General features: G+C 40.5%; 1 long non-coding RNA gene across 1 annotated transcript; it reads right to left on the bottom strand.

Annotated features, from left to right (window-relative positions):
- Nucleotides 1-1398: 1398 nt before the first annotated feature.
- Nucleotides 1399-10404, bottom strand: LOC109552921 (uncharacterized). The gene is made up of 4 exons (XR_002179832.3): nt 10235-10404; nt 8694-8809; nt 7128-7260; nt 1399-1830 (listed from the first exon to the last, which is right to left on the bottom strand). It is a non-coding gene; the product is annotated as an uncharacterized lncRNA (long non-coding RNA).
- Between the last annotated feature and the right edge of the window lie 765 nt (nt 10405-11169).

Here is an 11169-nt window from a genome sequence, read left to right as displayed (position 1 = left end):
TGCTTTTCTAGCATGAGGATTTAGGCAGCGGGGAGCACAGACTGGGAATGTAGGCTAATGTTCCCAGGTTCTAAATATTACCAAATCAGAGAAGAATTGCATTTGTGAAACTGAAGAGAGACTCTTTTTATCTTTCAGTAACCCCCTATGCCGTCCTTAGCACCAAATGCAAAAGAAAGGGTGAGAGAAAGGGCAAGAGGACTTATCAGAGAAGAGACTTTCTGCTGAGACGTTATAAGTAACATGAAGGAAGAGTGAATTAAGTTTCAGTTAACAGCGCTGAACCCGCAAAGGAAAGGATGGGAAAAGGCAATAAAGAGCTGTGACAGTGCTGACTGAGGATCTAGCAAAAGGGCAGGGTGCCTTCCATCTGTTTGGAGAGTGCAGACTGAACCGTTGGTGGGGGGCGGCGATCATCCTCAGGGAAGCTGTGACTCAGTGACTCCGCCAGCAATGATGTGTGGGCAAAGCAAAGAAGTACAGTAAAAAAAATGACTACCCAGAAAGTGGTGGTGACAGCAGCACTTACTGGCACCTGTAGTGAAAAAAGCTCACTCATTCACCTTTTCAAGTGTTGTTTGTGAAGCAGCTACTCTATGTAAATCAGAGTCCCTAAATATGCACCCTCTTCCAGATTCCCATAACTTCATATTTAGAGTCTTCCTAAATAGGATCCTTGTCTCTAGCCTCTCCCTATTCCAGTCTATTCTACACACAAAGTCCAAGAAATTCTTCCTCCTACACAAGAGTGGTTATATGCATACGTTCTGGAATTAGGCTTCCTGGATTCAAATCCTGGCTCCACAATTTATTAGTCTGTGATCTTAGGTTAAGTTAGCTAAAGTCTCTGGGCCCCCAAGCATCAGTCAGCTCGGGATAAGTAGCAGAAACAAATGTTCCCAACATCTTCCTGGTTTTAACAATAGCGATTTGCTTCTTGCTCATGTGTGTGTCCATCCTAGGTCTGACACTATGCTCTGCAAAATTCTCACTCTGTGATCAAGCCTAAAACTGCAGCCTCACCTGGATCAGGCCAGCCAGTGGCAGAGGAAAATCACAGAGTAACACTAAACCTTTTGCAGATTCCTCACCTGCAAAATTACTTCCTCATCCTTTCCTCCTTAATGCCATACTCACTTCCCTCTAAGATACAAATAAATGTTCAGCCCAACAAAGACAAAATAATTTGCCATTTTCTGCCCAATAATTAGGCTCGATATTTCATATACAGTTGGCTCAATTAATATAGAGTAATGGACCCACCCAGGGAAAACAGGTATTTCTACAAAAAAGAGTTCTGCTTATAAGATGAAACTAAGACATCAAGCCCTATTGTTACTTTGACATTGAACAAGTTAGCTCCAGCACAGGAATGTTGTGGAGGAAAAACTACATAAGAGCCTTTTTATTTTCAATGAATATGCCCACACATCTTCACATTTCTAAACACCTTTATAGCATATCATCTATTTCATACAATACAGCAAAATATAATGTCATGAAAGTGATTGCATTTGTGAAGATGATGACTAAAAATTAACAATGCTACACAGAAGAATGACAGCCAGTACATTCGTCAGGCTAGACTCACTGTTATCACAGACAACCCCAAAACTCAGTGACTTACAATAAATGTTTGCTTGTTCTCATCACAGTCCAGTGTGGGGTGATGGTAAGAGTGGCACAAAAGATCTCATCACAGTGCAATATGGGCTGGTGATGGCAAGTGTGGGGCTAGGAGATCTGCTCCACCTTCACATTCAGGAACCCAGGCCCCTTCCATCTCGCCATGTCTCCCTCCTGTATGTCCTTGGAGTCCTCTCTATTCAGCTGTAAGATCAGTAAAGAGATTAGAGGATTGCATTTAGGAGGATTTTATGGCCTAGGCCTGAAAAAGGTGTATATCCCTTCTACCTCATCCAGTGACCACAACTCTGACACAAAGCTGCACCTAACTGCAAAGGAGGCTAGGAAATATCGTCTAGCTACGTGTCCGAAAGAAGGCAATTTGGGAAAAAAACAGTCAATCTGTTCCACAGTGACTTAGGCTCACTTTCTAGCTAGGTGACTTGATCTAGTACACAAGCCTTAAAGGCAGTGATTCAAATATGTGAATTTACAGAAGCACAAATTACAACATGTTCTATACATTTGGCCTCATGTGCCATGTATCTTTGGAAATGATGGTCTGTTTTGCTATTATAAAGAACCGTTCTGACACAAATTGCTGAATCATTATGTGAAATGAAGGTGTCTGATCACTGGGTTAGGCTATTTGTAAGCTAACAAGTAGAAGAGAAAAGCCTTTCAAATGCTCACCCGCAGAATAAACACACAGACACAGAAGACCATCATGCTATGCTTTGTGCAAACACACAAACTCCTCCCACAGAGATTGACATAATGGAGGGGAAAAAAAGAGAGAGAGAGAGAGAGAGAGAAGGAAAGGATATCTACACAAGGCATTGAACCAAATCAAATGTTTTGGGATACGCTTGACTACCTGCCCTGATAAGGAATAAGATGAATTTGTAAGATTTGCCTGGCCTCACAGTCAATAATTGTTAGAAAATTGTCAGGCTCAAGATGGATGACATCATGTAGGGCAAATGAAGATCATTTCCTTCTACACTGATTGGTGCTTGAGGTTTGTTTATACCCCAGCTGCCTGGGCCTTGTAAGTAACCAGATATCATAGGTTTGAAACAGGCTTTCCATTTGCATCACTGGGCAATGAGTGCAGCCAACAGGAAGCCCAGTGATTCAGATAACTTGTTTTAATTGAAATCAATACCAACACAGGCAAAAACTGCCTGGAATGGCAGTGCTATGCTCTGATGGAAGATTTTCATGATCTCTACCCATGATAACCATTATTAAGAACAAACTGTTAACTTCAACAGTGACATATAGTGCTTTCCAAGAGGAAAGAACAAGTTTGGGGACCAGAAAACTGTCCAGAAAAAGTTTTGGACAGTTTTCAATAAGGAAAAAAAAAAAAAAGAAAGAAATTTTACTTCTTCAGGTCTCTATTAAGTTTCAGTCCCAGACTCAAGTTCAATTCCAATTTGAATTTCCAATAAGTGGAAAGAGAAGATTAGCCACCCTAGTCCCTCTCCTGCCAACTCTTCTCCAGCCTTTCTTTTCCACTCTCACCCAGATTAGGTCTGGTGAAAAAGAGAATAATTATGACAATTAATATTTATTGACTATCTTCCAGGTGCAGGGCTGTGTTCTAGTCCAGGGATCAGCAAACTTTGTCTATAAAAGGCCAGATAGTAAATATTTTAGGCTTCATGAGCCATACCGTCTTGGTTGTGACTATTCAGTGCTGCCTATGTTACGCAGACACATAGAAAATACATAATAACTTGGTGTCCCTGTGTTCCAACAAAACTTTATTTGTAAAACAAGCAGCAGGTCAGATTTGGCCTACAGACCATACATAATTTATGGACATAGTTATGGACACTAGAGTTTACATATTTTACTTATCTTCACTGAGGAGGGTATTACTATCTTATTTTACAGATGAAGTAGGCACCCCCCCCCCAAAGCTTTCCCTCTAGTTATGGGTGAAGCTGTGTCTATACTAAAGGCAAGTCTAACACCAAAGCAGCCTATACTTTTCCAGCTTTGCCACGCTACTGCATGACTGGAAAAGGCAGTTAGGCAGCCTGGACAGTCGCAGAAGCTACACCTCTGGGCCTGATTGCAAATTGCAGCTGCTAGTTTGAAGAGTTGCCCAACTCTTCTCTCCTGGTGATCCAGTGTTGACCTAACCAAATTTTCATGATGCAAGGTATATAAAGAGTCAGATACCACTGAAAACAAGCACTGTCAGAGAGTGTAAACCCCTAAAAAATATTCATTCCCATGGCCTCTGGGACCTCACCTCCAACACAGGTCAAGAATTGGGCCAGATCTGAAGAGTATTTGAGCATTAACTTGGTATCACACAAATACCATATTTATAGCATCCATGTATTTAATGCCCACCAGTAAGATGGGGAGTAAGGGTATCTATATCTCCAGAGCCTTGCGTGGAACTTGACACATAGGAAGTTCTCAAGAAATATTGGTGCCATGTCTTCATGGATAACTGAGGTAATAAAACTTATTTATTACAAATAAAAATATAATTGTAATTGTATAATTATATATTATATTAATATGATAAGTATATATTATTATAATCACATGTAGTACAATTATATTACATGTAATTATAATTACCTATTACAATATATAAATAAATTAAAAGTTTTTATAAGCAATGTAATAAAAGTAAGGTATTATTCCTGCTTTCTGTAAGCTGACACGCCAATAGAAAAGAAGAGAAATATACACATATGTTATTGGCCCTGCATTATTGCTGAGAAGTAAAAAGTGCTCTAATTGTTCGGAGGAGAACAGAAAGCTTAACTCCCTCTTCTGCAGGCACATCTTCATAAAGGAGATGGCATAGAGGCCGGCTCTTGGAACTGAGTAGGATTAGGCAGGTGGAGATGTTGGTAGGTGGAGGAAGGGCATTTCAGGCAAAGAAGACATGGTGAGCAAAGATAGGGAGATGGGAAAAGGTCAGCCATCTTAGTAGAAGAGAAGCTGCCTGGTTTGACTGGAGCATTGAGCAGGAAGGGGGAATAATGAAAGATAAGGCCAGAAAGATAGGTTGGGAGAAAGTATAACTTCAATCATAAAAGAAGAGTTTTGAAATAAAAACTAATGATGGGAAATGTATTTCCAAACAGAAAAGTATTCCAAAGTTTTCTCCAAAAAGTAGAGTTATCTTCCTAATTAAAAGACATTGATAGAAAAAAAAAAGCTTTGCTGAGTTGTAATAAACTAGAAAAAATTGGTGTCTTAATGTAGAGGAAATAGTGTCACTAAACAGTCATTTGTAAAGTTATTATGTTTTTAGTTGCTTAATGTGTGAATTTACACACATTAATTCTAATTGATCATGTCTCAGGAGGTACTATCACCTCATGAGGGAGGAACAGAATGTAATTTTTCTCATTGTTGTATTTCCAGCACCTAGCACAGTGCCAGGTATGTGGCAGAAGCCCAATAAATGTTTAAAGAAGAAATGAATAAAGTAATACTGCCCTTTGTATTCATAAAAATAAGCATCTTTTTGTTTATTTCTTGGTGTAGGTAACTACATGTCAGTAATTCGAAAGCCAACTAGGAAATTCACCAAAAAAAACCACCCAATAAAACAACAAACACTACTTAGGTTAAGACCCTTGCCTTGATTTTAGTGTTGATTGACGAAAGAATCAATTAAACCTGGGTTCTTATTTTAAAATCAAAGCCCTTTGAATTTAGCCATATGTGAGAGATCCATGTAGTCCATTATTTTCTGACGGCTACAAATAATTTTAACATAGAAAATAATGTTTAAATCAAAAAAATGATCATCGGCCTCCTAACTGTTCTTCCAGCCCACGCCCACTGCCCACTCCTGTGTGACCTACAGTGCTCCTGAGTTATCTTCTTCAAATATGAGCGTGATTTTAACACTTTGTAATCCCAGATTAATGGGTCAATTTAAACTGAAAGATTTGCAAAACCTTACTAGCAATATCCTAGCAAGAAAATTACAACAGAAGGTAAATCATGGCCTGCAGCCTAGAGGGTTTTCATGGGAATTCCTGTGTCTGTCTGGGCCAGTCTTTGGGGTCTAGACTGAGGGAAATCAGTCCCTACATTTGCTAATCACTGAAGCTAAAGCAGGATTTCCGTGCCAAGTAGGCAAAGCATAATCCTTAGAGACACGCCTGCCTCTGAGTAAGATGATGAAACCCCCAGATGGTGACTTGTTGTTTCCATACAGCACAGGCAAGTGTCCAGTGTTGACCAGGCATGAAACTGAAGCATGAGAACGGTGCAGAGCTGAATAGTGAATGCAAGGCTTTTTCTTTTTCTTTTCTTTCTTTCTTTTTTTTTTTTCTGGTCTTTAGCTATTGTTGTGTACTTAAGAAAACATCTCTTGGTGGTAACGGTTACAGTGGTGGTAGATGGCATCCCACTGCCTTGCAAGAAACGGCTAGCTCCTGAGGTTACTGCAGTGGCTCTGTCTGAGCAGTGTGGCTTCCAAAAGTGGAGGTGGAAATTAACTGGCATTTAGGTAGCAAAGCTGCAGGGATAATTAGTAATTCGACACACAGCCGTTCAGGGCAAGGTCAACAGGAGGAGTAACATAGCATCATATGATAACCGTTTAATGGGCTCTGTGAAATGAGTGTGTGGTCTAGGCTCAGCTCTGCCCAGGTACTGGTTCCCACACTCCCAGGCTTGGGAGAGGGTCAACTGAACACAAAGAGTCAACATACAGCTCTGGCTGGATAGAGTTAGCCACCAAAGCCCCATTAGACCAGAAGTTGGAGCTCCTTCTGGATAAGTAAAGTCGTTCAATGAAGCTACAAATGCGTGACATTTTAACTGTACTGAGCCAGCTACATTTTACCAGTTGGTGTAATTTTTCAACTTGAATAGTTTTTCCATTTCTTTGCCACAGCATTGTGACAGGGACTGGACAGAGTCACGCTGATCCTGGGGAAAGTGAGATGTTTGGATAGAGAAAAGGCAGGAAGGCTTCGTGTTGAACGTTTACTAGCAGGAAAAATTTAAAAATGGCCTTCCGTTCATGAGCAAGGCTTCACAGTGGCCTGACACCATGGGAATTCACCAGACAGTTGGGTGGAGCTCAGCGACCTCTAGTTATGAAGTTTTCACCCTTCCTTCGCCTCAACTGGATTCATGAGAGTGTCCATTTTCAATGATGCCAAACCTTTCTTTAACAATAGAGATCACTCTTCTGTGTTCAGTGAGAACCAATTAATGTCATTATGCTAAGAATTGCTACTAACATTTTTTCAACACTAATGCTTTGTAGATATTTAATTCAATTGCCATTTGTTACAGACCTACTGTGTCCTATTCTAGAAACCATTCACCCTATGCCCCAGGTTCCATCTAAAGAGAGCCCAAGCATAGGTTAACACAGAAATAGTTTTCTAATTCTTTACAAGTGTCAGCAAACTTTTCTTGTACAAGGCCAGATAGTAAATACTTTCAGCTTTGGGGGCCCCACATGGTTTATTCTCTGTGCAACTACTCACCTCTACCTTGTAGCCTGAAGGCATCTATGGACAACACATCAATGAATGAGTGCAGCTGTGTACTGATAAAACTTCATTTTAAAAGCAGGCACCAGGACTGTGGATTGTAATACAAAATCACCAGAACATCAAACTGAGAGGGAAAGAAAGAAACAACCACAGTTTACTATTTTGTTGAAACTATAATCTGATTTCTTTCAGTCATGGCTATGGAGAATTAATCCCCCTTAGTCAGATGCAGAAGCAGCTTCATTGTCAGAGTATTTTATTAATTCATGATTTATGCTTTACCTACTTTCAAAAAAAAAAAATAAATCCCAAGTGGCTGTTACAGGTAATATATACGTAAAGGTTCACCTACATGGTGTAGCTGAAGAGACATTCCCCAACCAATGCAATTCTAGGTAGAATTATATGTCATCGATTAGAAATTCATCTGAGACAAAGATCTGACTTCTTCTAACACTTAGTTAAGATGGGCTGTGTCAGGCTTGAGCAGACAAAGCCAGCGAGGAGAGAGGGCTTCTCAGGCAATGAGCAAATCAGATCATGAGCCAGCAGAGAAAACGCTCTTTAGGACAGAGTAGGAGCCACATTTAGAGTTGGTGTCAAATCATAGCTTTATGCATCATTAAAGAGGTGAGAACAGGGAGAAAAAAAAGCACTAACACTTTCTGAGAAATTACTATATGCCTAGCATGGTATTAGTAAGTACTTTAAAATGAGCTATCCATTCAATCTTTTTGATACTCCAAAGTAAGTATGCTTATCCACATATTACAGGAAAAAAAAAAAAAGGAAACATTTTCCTTAAATTTACACAACTGGTACCTCTTAGAGTTGGAATCTGAACCCATCTCTCTCTAGTTCCAAAGCATATGGCTTTCTGTTATACAACACTGCCTCTTGAGCACAAAATATCAACATTTTGCCTATCTTAAGTCAAGGATTCTCTTACTTCTTCCTAATTCCTTTAACCTATGACATGCTCTTATTGTCTGTTCATTGTTGAATCAAATCATGGTTAATATAACCTTAATCAAAACCCAGTCCTATGATTGGTATACAGTTCCTCGGATTTGAGGTTAACTAGCCCACCAGAGATCAAATAACAGGTCGTATGTCAAAAACTATATTCCACCTCTTTTCTCACTCGGTTAACTGGAGCTGGCTTCCAAATAGTGCATAACTCTCATGCATTTGGCTACCAGTTAGTCCTGAGAGTATAATGATTAAAAGCAAAAGAATAGCTAACATTTACTGGGTACTAAGTATGCACCAGTCAGTGTGACATCATTCAGAATCCTTTGATGATCCTCTAAGGAGAGTAGAACTGTGATGCCATATTATGTAAACTACTTCTCACTAAGAGGATAATCTGCTTTGGGTCACCCAACTGGTAAATAGCAGAGCTGAGATTCAAATTCTCATCTGCTTAAATTACTTCTAAATTCAGACCTTAGAGAAAACTCACAAGGATGTTTTTCCTGCTTATCAGTGACAAGACCCCCCCTCCCCCACCCCCACCCCCCCACCCCCACCCCACCCCCCCGGTCAGGTAGGTACCTTGTTTCTTTCACTTCCTGAATGAAACTTTTGGCCCCAGGAAAGTAGTTTGAGGAAGAGTAGGCAGCTGTATTCACTCTTCCTGCTGCCTCAAGAACCCCTACAGAAACTGGGAGCTAAAAGTAGTAGAAGAAAGAAAGGGAAGGGACAGACATTGTTGAAGGAGAAACAGAATTGCCTTAATAATAAAGCTTTTTCAAAAATTTGCTTTGGAGAATTTAAATGTATGTACATGTTTGTCCAAAAGCGATCAAAAGTAAAATTCAAATACTGTACTTACCAGTACTTGCATTTTACTCACGTAGAGATAGAATTTGTACAAAACATATAAGAAAGGGAATAAGAGTTCTTTCTCTCTTTTTTATTTCTCAACAACCAGCTACCCAGAGCACCTCATTATAGGTTTTCCAGTGTTACAAACCCAGGAGTCCCTGGCTTTATACTGAATTTCAGAAAGCCCACATTCTATGTGCATTCACCTAAGGCTGTGAATCAAATGACAAACTGTTCATTTTATTCTCAAGTAGGAACATTCCAGTTTCGCTGACAATGTTACACATATATTGTCCTTTTAGTCTTTCTTTACAACAGAGTATAATGATAAATCTCTTTGCCTATATGGAATCAAGATATGATTCTAAAACAACAAAGACTGTAATTGTATTAGCAGCACAATGAGTCACCCTATCACTTATATCCTGAATAAATGTGAGATGCATCTGTTGAAATGGAATCCGTGGGCTCCTTTTAATGGGCCAAATGTCTCCAAGGACAAAATAGTGGGAGGAAGTGATCCAGCTGCTCAGACTACAAATCTTTTGTCCTTGAAAGAAAGATCAGCAAAGCATCCTGTAAAAAATAATTGTACGCACTTTACCTTGGGAAAAGATTAACAAAATTTAGGTAGAACACTGATCATTTGACTATTTCTATTGCTATTCATTCCTCACAGGAGGTCTGGCAAGAGTGAATTTTCCTCCCTGATGTGTTCCTCAAATTGTGATTTTCAAACTTTTTCAAGGCCACTTCAGAGAAGCAAAAGAGCATATAATCTACCTGCCTTACCCACTCCCATTGCTACTGCAAAAAACAAAACAAAACAAAAAAACCCTCACCAAATAAATGGAAAGGAGAGTGTCGTGGATAAGGTGTCAAGGGAAGGGATGAACCAAATGTTCCTTAGTGTGAAAATAAAAAATATAACATAAAACTTATTGTATAAAGTGGGGGCATCCTAGGACTTTAAAACTGCTCAGGGCCCCTCTGAATAGCCCTGGCTGATTTGCAAATGCCCTTGGACCAGGGCAAGACTACTTTGTAAGAGGAAGAAGGATTTTCTTCATGAGAGAAAGTTGGCCTAGGGGTTGGGGGGAGAGAAAAAAGGTGCATGTCCTAGAGGTGAAAGAGAGCTTGCACAATAGTTGCTCCAAGTTTCCTAGGGTTGACACTCCTTCCTGTCACTCTCACTGCCCCCAACCTCACTGATGTAGGGAGACAGAGCCGCCATCTAGGATCTCCGGGAAGATCGTGACATTACTTGCCTGGGCCCTCCGAGGCATGCCCTGGAGAGAGGAAACCTCAAAGCACAAAGGACAAAGGACGCATTAGAAAAGCTGTGCCTCACAGATCGCTCATCTCGCTCCGAGGGGGTCAGGCTTCATTCCTTTTTCTATTCTGCCAACTGCAGTAAAGGAAAGAGGGAGCCCAACCCTTCTGAGGAAAGGAAGTGGCAGGGGTGGCACTGAAGATGACAGAGTAGTTCTGGCAAAGGCCCTGGCAATTGCTGAATGTGCATAGAGGAGCATGCCTTGGCGTTAGCAGCAGAAAAAAATACCAGGCACGCTGAGCAGGTCGAAGCAGTGACAGACAGCAAGAGTAGGCAAGGGGTAGAGCAAACTCTGACCAGTTTGTGCAGGAGATATCCAAGGCATCGCAGTCTCCTTGCTGTGAGTAAAGATGGGATGGGAAATGCATAATAGATCACTTAAGGATTGCATGGTTGAAATTAGCCACTGAGAAGACTGGGGACCTCTAGGGAGTTTTGTTAACAGGAGGAAGGTCATTATCATTGCATCATAATGAACATTTATAGGGCATTTGCTTTGGCCCAAGCATTGTAGTAAGACCTATGCATGCATTTTCTCTTTAATCCCCATAACAACTCTGTATGGTAGACACTGTACTTCCCTAGAGTGGTATGGCCATTCTACAGATGAGGAAAGGGAACCCCTTGAAAAGTTAAGAATCTTGCCCAAGATTACATAGCTGGCACATGGCAGAGTGAAGACTGGTCCTCAGGTCTGTCTTATATCAAAGGTAGACTCTTTAAATAATGTTGAAGTACTTACCAGCAGCCCTGCCTTGTCTCTCTCCTTAGGATTTTTATGTACATTCATATTTGTTCATCACTTATGTACCAAAGACCTATGAGAACCTACTATGTGCCAGGCCCAGTGCTCAGCATTGGGGAAACATT

Source organism: Tursiops truncatus, chromosome 11 (genome assembly GCF_011762595.2).
Source record: "Tursiops truncatus isolate mTurTru1 chromosome 11, mTurTru1.mat.Y, whole genome shotgun sequence".
NCBI lineage: Eukaryota > Metazoa > Chordata > Mammalia > Artiodactyla > Delphinidae > Tursiops > Tursiops truncatus.
The sequence above is the reverse complement of the archived record's forward strand: the minus strand, read 5'-3'. Positions and strand labels throughout refer to the sequence as shown.